The 11,072-nt window shown below is 37.2% G+C and overlaps 1 long non-coding RNA gene across 2 annotated transcripts in view; it reads right to left on the bottom strand.

Moving 5' to 3' along the window:
- Positions 1–6,973: 6,973 nt before the first annotated feature.
- Positions 6,974–11,072, bottom strand: part of LOC307195193 — a 39,119-nt gene continuing 35,020 nt past the window's right edge. For both annotated transcript variants that reach the window (XR_013830742.1, XR_013830743.1), the window contains exon 8: positions 6,974–8,022. This is a non-coding gene — a long non-coding RNA (uncharacterized lncRNA). The remainder of the gene's footprint in view (positions 8,023–11,072) is intronic.

Below are 11,072 nucleotides of genomic sequence, written 5' to 3'. Positions count from 1 at the left end.
ACATCACCTTGCCAATTTTACTGTGGCGCTGCCGCCCCCTGTTGGGGTTGTGGGAGTGAGAAATGTGGCAAAACAATTCTCCTTTAGACTTTGCCCTCAATCTACATCCACCATGCAGGGATTTCAGCCTCATCCAGAGCAGATGAGAAAAGACTGTGAAACACCTTTCCTTTTATCTGCTCCTCCAACTTCTGCCACAAATCTACTTTCCCCCATTCATTCAGTGGCTAAAAGTTGTGAGTTTCTCTCTCTTCTCGCTCCCTAGTCAGAACCCTCCTCTGAATGACATCCTCTTTCTTTGACGAGGGGACACTAATAGAAGATGGAATGCAGAGAGCGAGCAGCCAGCAGAAAGGGAACAAAAACACTGTACTTGTTAACAGCTGCAAGTTGAGCGGAACACATATTGCCTTTAGGGACTAACATTTGGAAGTTTAGGAGACAGTCTAAAAATTACCATAGCCAAAAAAAAAAATTATTAAGATCTGTAAGTCAGTATAGTTGAGGGCTGAGGGCTATGGCAGTTCTGACAAAGGGAAGTTACTGCCACCTGTGTGAATTGGCAGCAGTATTTAAGCTGGCTCAAGTCTTAGAGGTAGAAAAATTGCAGATCCAGACTCAGAAAATAGGTCAGTTTAGCTGCAACATAAGGTGCCTGGAGGAGAAAAGAGGGCAATGACAAGTCTGAATGTCAGTCTGAAGAGCTGGACTTTACTGAGTAGGCAATAAGGGGCCTATTATAGTTCTTGAGCAGAGAAGACAAGAGCTGTGCCCTAGGAAGTCACCTTGCAGCTGTACATAAAATGGATTGGAAAGAAGGGAGTATGGGTGTAGGAAGCCACGAAAAACTAAAGCCATTAATCACTGCTCAATGTTGTATATACTAAGGCCAAGACATCTAGAAGATTGTTTTTAACCTAACATTTTAGAGAGTTGCATTTCATCTGTTCTTTTCAAACCTTTGCCAAAGTAAATGTATATGATAAATTTGATACCTACAGATCCTTTGGCAAAACATTTTAATATGTGAATTCTAGGAATTTAAAAAATACACTTTTCCTATCAGTTGTTATAGTCACATATGTATCACCATATTCAGATCCAAATATATCATGAGCTTCATTTCTAAGTAAAACACGGAACACATTTTTTGTCTCCATAACTTCATTATACCTTAAGCTTAAATGTACTCAGACGTGAATAAACACAGAGCTTATTTGGGTTTTAATATATTCCCATTAAAATGAGACTATTTGGATGAAAAGGTAGGAATTAAATGTGTCTGTTTCAATGGCAATATTTAGTTAGCTATCAGTGTTGGACTAAAGAAGTGCCATTTTAAAATAATAAACTATAGAATGTGTTTATGATGTGGAGGAAGAGGGGAAATATTTCTATAACTAATTTAAGACAGAAACTATTGGGAGTTTATAGTTCTTAGAGTTGTTTGTATTTATTCTAGCAGGGTTATAGTAATATCAAGTTATGATAGACATTTCATGGTTCCTGTGAAGATGGAATGCCAAGTGCTTCCTTTTCCCTTTCTCCTTTAGGATTTCAAGATTTGATTGCCTAAGTGACATTTATACTGTCACATACTTTTGTGAAATGCTTTATGTTAATTACAGTTTTCACATTTTTCATGGTGACAAAATTGTCATATTGTCTTATGCTTGAAATATTTTAAAATAGTGGTTTCTGTAAAGAGGTCTTAAAAGTGGATTTTTCTTCAGAAAACTGTAACCAAGTAAAAATGAATTTTGGAAAGGAATTTCTTTCCTCCCTTCCTTCCTTCCTCCCTCCCTCCCTCCTTCCTTTCTTTCTCTTTCTTTCTTTCTTCTACAATTTATTGAGTGCTTATCAGGTTCCAAGCACTTTATTCCAAGAATAAAGTGCAAATCACTTTATTCTCACTCATTTCTCACAACTGTATCTGAAATCATTATCTGAATTACATCTTAGATCATCGACATCCCCATTCTATAGACCGGGAAACTGAAATTTAAAGAGATTAAGCAATTTGAAGAAGATCAAGGAGTGAGAAGAGTCAGAGTAGGGCTCAAAGTCCAGTTCTCTTATTCCAGCACAGACTTCCTGAGAGACAATATAAATGCCAAGCTAGGGCAACATGTGAAACACAGGCTTTGGAGACAGCCAGCCCTGCCTTCAATAGACCCCTTTGCTGTTTATAACTTATGGAACGTTAGACATCTCATTTAATGTTTCTAACTCTGTGTAACTTTATCTGTAATATGGGGACAATAACTTAGTACTTACATCATATGATTGCTGGAAAAATTTAATGAAATAATATAAAATGTTCCAAGATCTCAGGGTGGTAATCGCTTGCATGGCATTACTGGGCAATATTAAATTAATTACAGAAAAACATGTATTTCCCTTTAAATTTTTTCAATTCCCACTTTCTCTCTTACAATCTTATACCCTTGCATTCTAATCCCAAACCTATTACTAATTTACCATTACCAGCACTTGATAGTGGATTCACTTCCCTTCACCATCATATATAAGCTTACATCTAAGATGTCTGAGGCCTGAAAAACGTTTTTTTTTAAACCTATGGAATGTGTAAAAACTGTTCTGCTTGAAAGCCCAACAAGCTGATGCTTCCCCCCACTTGCAAGCATGCTAAACAAACAGCACCAAAATATTTGCTATAGGCAAATAAACACAGCCATGTATCCTACAAAGAATGTTTATAATATCACTCACAATCCATGGAGAAGGTCAGATTCAAACCAACTCCTACTACACATTGTGGACTGAAGACACACTAGTGATGTTATTCTAAACTCACATAAGCACCCAGGATCCTTTCTGGTGCAATTTGCACTGCCAACAGATGCAGGTCTTATCCGTGGTTCTGGTTCTCTACAGAAGTCATTTGCATCGTTTCTCCTTCCACTGTTTAGTGCCCAAATCTAGATCCAGAAAAATGGACAGCCTATTTTAAAGACCGCCATCCACACCACTGAGTATTTTTATTGCAACACCTGGGATTTTTTTCCTGAGATAGTTGGTAGTGAACACTTAAGTAAGTAGCCAGATTAACTCACTTGGACTTTAAAGTATATAGGGATTCCTAGAGCCTAGAACACCAAGAATTGTGTTCATTGTTCTCTTAAATAAGTCATTGTTATCTAGAACTTCTTTCAGGGTCTGGTGACAATCTCCCAATTCAAATAGAGTGGCCAGTGCCTTAGTGGAGTTCAGCAGAAATTCCAGGGTCAACAGTTAGTACTTTGCTGACCAGGGTCGGTGGGGCATCCTGTTGGTTCATACTTTCCTCACACCAGATACTGGATTAAGATAAGCTAACAATCAGTATCACGTATGCCCGGAGAGAGATAATTTTGCTATCCTGTAGTAGTCAGAGGAGGGGGAGAGGCAAGCTCAGAGAGGATTGTTCTAAAACTGCTTGGTAAGAGCACTGGGAAGAGTTCCTGATCTGCCTAATAGGGATCACAGAAGTAATGCATGAGATTCACTCTTGGACTTGACCAGGAGGCTGGAAAGAGAAAGTGATGTATGGCATGAGATTTATTTAGTAGGAGCATCTGACAAAGAAAGTCAAGGATATATTGACGAGTAACTGCAGGACACAAAATGGCCAGGAAAAGCAGGAACAACATAATGGTACTGATGCTTCTCTAGGGATGAGATTGAAGTAATGTGTCACGGCCCTTTCTCAACAAACTCCTCATTTACTCCCTAAAACTTACACTGTACTAATTTCTTCATTAATCATCCATCACAATGCTTTGCAAAAGTAATAATCTCCATTTATAGGTGCTAAAAACCTTTGAAAACATAAAATTTCAAAGAAATTTTGGAAGCCTTTAGTTTTAAACTTGAAAAAATAGTACTATTAACAGAAACTCTCACTGAGCTCAAAGCACTCTACAAGTTCAATATATTCTGTTACATTTAGAGGAGAGAAAATTGAAGCTAAGACCTTCTTTTAATAATGATCATTTTACTGTCTGCTATCACACTAGGTAAATAGTGCACAACTCTCAAATTTAGTTATGAAAAGTAATCATTTTCCAATAAAAATGGGTAATTCTCCATTTCAGCTTCCATATAAGTGCCTATAGAATTAAAATAGTGACCTGAAACACATTTCAAATGTTCATCTTATTATAATTCCCAAAGGTCGTATCTTTGAAAGTTATCCTTAAAGATCACTAATTTTCCTTAAAGTTGTGGCTATTTCATCTTGGTCTAGAATAGTAAACACTATATTCTACCTCCTTGACTCTCATGATTAGTGAAAAAATTTTAAAACAGTTAAGAATGAAAAAAGGTAATGTATTAGCATTAATCTAATAAAATATATACATTTTTAAAATTACAATGTTGGTCACAGACTGGGCAGGAGGCACCTCTGCACCACTTATGTTTCTGTCCATTGGTGAAAGCTCCATGGTTATACCACTGCTGCCTAGCTCTGCCCTCCCATTCACTTCTCCCTCTGCAGGGGAGATGGAGGGGCTTAATCCGAGTGGTAAGTTCAAAAGGAGAAACTGGGCCAGTGCAGCCCAGACACTTCTCACTCTGAGCCAGCATGCCCACATGCACCAGGCCCTAAATTTTACATACTGGCTCCTGTATGGGGAGGCTCTGATTATTCAGCCATGCCTGAGGCTTGTTAAACAAGACTGTCTAGTTCGGTATCAGGAGTCTCACCCTCTTGCAGATATATTCTCCAATACCAACTTTATCAGTAATAAAGGTGTTACGTTGGCTTTGTCTTATTTATTGAATTATTTCTCAATTGACACTATTTATTAAGCTTGTGTCAACACCAAGCAACAGTTGTTGTAGACATATATTGTTTGATTCAGTTACTTATTCCTTCAGGATTATGCTTTGGTCTGAAAGTTTTAGGTGAAGGCTTGTATTTATTTTTTACGCTATTATTGAAGACTTGGTGAATGTCTACTTTCTACTGAGGGAAAACAAACAATAAACATATCATTGTATACAACATACATACACAGGCCGCTAGCTGGTAGTGATAACAATACTTAATAAAATGTGTTACAAGGATAGGGTAATCCTTCTTTGGGTAGGATGGTGAGGGAAGGCCTCTCTACGGAAATAAAAGTTGACATGAAACCTAAAAATGTGAAGTGGTAGTCATGAGCGTATCAGGGAGAAAGGATTCCATACAGAAGAAATAGAAACTTCAAAGGTCCTGAGGGGAAACTTATCAAATCCAGTGGGCAGAAAGATGACCAGAGTGACTGCAATGTAATAGATGGGAATTGAGAAGCAGGAGACAGTGAGACTGGAGAGGTTGGCAGGACCTGGACCAGGAAAGGAGACCTTGTAGGCCATAATTTAAAAAGAAGGTTTTATTTGAAAATGAAATAAAAATGTATTGAAGTGTTAAAAGTTAGGAATGCATGTGATCTGAATTGTTTTTAAAATTTCCTTTTGGCTCTTTTGGTAGAAAGCATTGCAAAGACAGCAGATAAAACTCAATTGCAGTGGCTCAGGCATGAGACAGCTGCTTGTTCAGGGTTGTCCTTGCTGGGGAGTAGGAGTGGCCAGACTTGAGAAATCCCAGGGGCTAGAGTCAATAGCACTTACGTACAAACGACATATGGGGAGTGAGTAGGATTGCAACCCTACGAATTAAGGATCACTCCTACATATTTATCCTGAGCACCTGGGTGAACAGGGGTACAATATCCAGAGATGGGGAAGACTTTTGGAGGATCAAATTGAGTTTTATCTTGCACAAATGGTTCTATTTGTTTCCATATGTTTGTGGTATCTTTTAGACTACTGAGTTGAGATGTCAAGTAAGCAGCTGGATATATGTGTATGGGTCTCAAGGGAAAAAGTCAGGGCTAGAAATATTTTATCTGTTGCTTTTTGCTGCCATGAGTTAGAGAATTGCTGGAAAGTAATAAGATTAATAATATAAAATATTGCACATGGACATATATTGTTTGACCACCATTACGCTAAAAGCACTATACATCTCTTGTGGAAAAACTGAGGTTAAAAGAGAGTAATAATTTGCCCAAAGGCACACAGATAGTAAGTGGTAGGCTAGGCCTTGAATTCATGTCTTTCTGACTCTAAAGTCCACGCTCATTAGACTAAAATCAAGGAGGCACCTTCACCCTCCATGCTCTTAGAACAGGAGACTGGGTTCCATTTGTTACGTCAGTTTGCTGTATGACTGCACCATATAATCAACAAGAAAACCCTTGGAACTCAAAGGTTCTGTGTGCCTGATTTCAAAGCTACTAAGAAAGGAGTAATTTGTAATTTGAAAAGAACAGTCAAACCAAACATAATTAATGTGCATTATTCCAAGATAAATTTTAATAATGCCCACTTTAATTCTCAAAAGTATCCCAGTTTTGACAAATTATATGGTCACTCAGTACTTAGAGGTCTTTGACCCAAATGCTCATGAATAACTGAGAGAGTACAAATACCCACAAATCCTTCACTCTTCCTCTTTAAAAGAGCACAACTATCAAACAGGGGCCCCTCCATTCACTCTTCATATCCAACCCATCCTTCAAAGGTCAATTTTTTAATTATTTCATTTTTTTTTCACTCAGCTTTCTCTTATTAGTGTATTTATGCCATCCACTTGATCCTTACTACAGATTATTTTCTGTTGAAGCATGAAAGTATTTTTTTCTCTCTTATTTAAATATAAGCTCTCTATATCTCCAAATGTCCCAAGTCTTTTCACTTTAGGTACTCATAACTATTGAAACAATGTTGAAAAAACTGAAGAACTATGAGGGTATAATGGGAGACATGTTTGGTAATTATTGTTCTTTAAAGAACATGAACTAAAGTGTATGTAAGATCTTCTACTCCTTTTTGCCTTCCATAGTACAAATGACCTTATCTCTGCATATCGACAAAGAGAATCTTTTACAAGAATCTCAAGATGCACACAACTGGTGCAACAATTAAATTGGCAAAGGACTATGGAGACATTCTGGCCCAAATTCTGGAAACCAAATTGTAATTTAGAAAGATAATTACATTAAAAAGTGTAATCTGGGGGCTTCCCTGGTGGCGCAGTGGTTGAGAGTCCGCCTGCCGATGCAGGGGACACGGGTTCGTGCCCTGGTCCGGAAGGATCCCACATGCCGCGGAGCGGCTGGGCCCGTGAGCCATGGCCTCAGAGCCTGTGCTCCACAACGGGAGAGGCCACAACAGTGAAAGGCCCACGTACCAAAAAAAATAAAAGTGTAATCTGCCACAGTGCTCCATTGGATAATATAATACTGGGGTCTAACTTTGGCTTTTTTTTTTTTTTTTGAGAACTGAAAATGTGTTTTCTTAAATTGCACTTTTTCTAAGAGTTGCCTCATATAAACTCAAGTCTACTAAACTGATACAACATACAAAATATTAGTTGTAACACTGTAATACAGTGAGGTTACAACATTGTTACATGTTGGGTTCTAAACCACTTATAAATATACTACTTTTTGTGTACATACCCCTTAAGGTATTTCTATTTGCAGTGTTGTTTGAGAACAACTGAGCAAGGCTGAATAAGGTACAAAAGGAAAGTATACATGCAAACATTTGAACATTCAAGCCTTTTTTTTTTTTGGATAATTATCTACTCTCAATTGAATGGAATGGGGGGGAGGGTTGGAATCTGAAGAATTGTAAATGCTCCTGCTAACTGACCAGGTTTACTACATTCTGTTCTAATATTAAACGTTTGAAACCATAAAATATATTAATTGATGTGTTTATTTTCATGAGAATTAAGCAGATATAGTAGAATAGCACTTGATTTGGGTTATGGCCTACAATGATGAAATTATATGTACATGTATTAGTCAGCTTTCACTAAGCTATTATGTATTAACAAATGACCCAAAACTCTCAGTGGCTTAAAACAATAAAAGGTTATTTCTTACCTGCTTATGTTTCAACTGCAGGTCAGCTATAGCCTCTCTTCATATGTCTTTTTCTACCTGAAGGGTCAGGCCTTATCTGTGTAGAATGCATTATTGTTATTCCAATATTTCAACTTAAATAAAGCTCACTCATGTTAAATACTGTTTGTGTGCTGGCAGGAAGAAAAAAGATCAATGGCAGAACCACACGACGGCTCTCAGAGCTTTTGCTGGGATGTGGCAACATCATTTCCAAAGCAAGTCTCATGGCCAAACTAATGTCGATAGAGCATGGAACTATAACCTCTTACAGAGAGGGCAGCATATAATTGGGAATAATAGAATTTACCACAGTGCATATGATACATCTCACAGCAACCACAGCATATGAATTTTGATTATGCACTAAAATAGAAAACAGGCAACTGCGATCTAGAAATCGTAGAATAAATAGCTGTATTGGAGTAGCATCTGCTTATTTCTTCTACCTGCAATCTGGGAAGTACACACACACACACACACACACACACACACACACACACACGTTAATGATCAACAATCTTTGAAGACTGAGTTTTGCTGCCTCCTAATGTCCTTAATTAGATTTCAGTTAGGTTAGCACTAATTTCTGTGACTAACAAAAAAAAAAGAATGCCTTGAAGGACAGCTGTTATCTGTGATGCCAGCTTCTATGTTCTGTCTCTAATTGATGGTACTGGTTTGAAAGGTGAAGAATGTGGGCTTCCCTGGTGGCACAGTGGTTGAGAGTCCGCCTGCCGAAGCAGGGGACACGGGTTCGTGCCCTGGTCCGGGAAGATCCCACATGCCGCGAAGCGGCTGGGCTTGTGAGCCGTGGCTGCTGAGCCTGCACGTCCCAAGCCTGTGCTCCGCAACGGGAGAGACCACAGCAGTGAGAGGCCCGCGTACCGCAAAAAAAAAAAAGTGAAGGATGTTCCTTTTTGTAAGGGAATATATTTATTACCAAACAGGAAAAGAATAAGTTATTTTCCAAATCAAAAAAGATTTATTATATGTTATTGTTCACTCCACATCCAGGTATTAGAAAAGAACACAAAATATTAGTCCCTATAATTATAATGTCCTAACAATTATTAACCCTAAGAAGTGTCAATCAATCTTCCAAGTATATATTTACCAAAACAAACAAGTGCCCTAATTTATGACTTCAACATATGTTACACTGAAGGAAAATTTAATGCTTAGAACTTATAAATAGAAACAGGCTTGAACTGAACCTTTTGGAAGAGTAGCAAGAAATAAGGAGTTCGATATTTCATAATTTATAGTAACAGGAAGTTGAACAGTTAGTGACTGAAGTAAGTCTTGGAATTAACCAGCCAGAATGAACTCATTAGGCAAAAAACTTTAGCAAAATCTGAGGTTAGTTATATTTTTCTCATTAGACATCTCTGGTCCCATAAAAGAGACAATCAAGCTGACATATTCTTACTTTAATAAGAGCTTGCCAAATATAGCTCTTCAAAATTAATTAGCCTACTAATCATAAAAGAGAAATGAACAGTTAGGTAGACTCTCTAACATTGAAAATACCCTGAAGAAGTACCAGACCCATTTTATTCTATTAACATGTCTATTAGTTTTACTTCACATGATACTAATATTAACATGCTAGATGATACTCTTATTAATAAATAATTTTCCTTTTTTCCTATATATATCTAATCTTCATGAAGATTCCATCATTCATGTCTCCACTGAATCAAGTTGGTAAATTTGTTTTTTAAAAGTATCCTAAAAACAGATGCCAGTAATCAAAAGAAATATTTATAATACGAATGTAAGCATCTTAGTGACACTATCCCAATATGTATCCTTTTTCTCATTAATGTTTGAGAGGCAGTACATGAAATAAAGTACCCTATTTCACAGTGGAGCTCTGAAGGCAGCTGAGAAAACAGAGTTGGGGAAGGATATTAGAAAATCTGGACAGGAATATGAAAAAGTGATCAAGTGGAGGAAGAAATTCATTACCAGTCCCTATGACTCTCAATATTTTATGTGATAAGATAGCATATTTTATGTGATTTACCAAAGACCTTCAAAAAATATTGACATAGAGCAGATTATTAGGGACTTCCTCTTCCACATAGGTTAGAATTTCATTTTGTATGGTTCTTCTTGTAGTCTCAACACATAAGTGAACTAATGTACCCCAACACAAATAACTGATACATGAGCTGGGGCATGATATACCTGTGCACTCCACACACTGCCTCACTCAAGAAATATCCATCATGCCGCCACTATGCCAGAAATGTAGTAGGTGCTGAGGTGTAATATATGTAGTTATCAGCATACAAATGGTATTTTTAAAATGGAAATGAATCAGGTCATTTAGGGAGGTAGTAGACGAGAAGAGGATCAAGGGAGACATAAGGAATACCAATATTTAGGGGTATCACAGAAAAAGAGCAGCTAGTGAAGTAGGAGAAAAATTAGAACAAGAGAGAATTTTAAGAACAAGCAAGTGGTCACTTCTAAGCAGGGTCAGTTGGACTTTGTTTCAGTGATATCCTCTAGTATATATACATTGTATACAGGATGTTCCATTGTTTGGAAAGCCTAGTATTTCTGTGATCATTCAATAACTCTGAAGTGCCTTACTTCAAAATGGACCTCTAACTATGAGAAAGTAACAATTTATATTGGCAACCATTATTTTTGCACAATCAATGTCTTGGCCCCATGGATTTAAGATAAACTATCTAAATAATTTACTTCTTATCTTGCTGAAGATATTCCATATAATTGACTGCATGTAAGACTATGAAACCAAGCAAGCTCTTTAAAAACCACCAGTGAAGACTAAATGACTAAGACTTTCATATGCAGATAATCTCAGAATTAGTCTAAGCACAGTTAGTTTTTCTATACATTATTAAATCTTTTTTCTTAGCTGAACTACCCTAAAGATTTAAATTTTAGATTTATTCAAAGTAGTTGCTGATTTATCCATAAAGTAAGTCCTTAATTGTAAAGAAGTATAACTAAGCTCAGTGAATTCCTAAAGTATGCTTTACAGAATAGGCTACCCTGCGTCCATCCACTACCACACACATATTATTTATTCAAGTCATAGATCCCAAGACCATTCAACCAGGAGAA

The sequence above is a fragment of the Stenella coeruleoalba genome (assembly GCF_951394435.1).
Source record: "Stenella coeruleoalba genome assembly, chromosome: 12".
NCBI lineage: Eukaryota > Metazoa > Chordata > Mammalia > Artiodactyla > Delphinidae > Stenella > Stenella coeruleoalba.
Note: the sequence above shows the minus strand (reverse complement) of the source record. Positions and strands in the feature narration are given on the sequence as shown.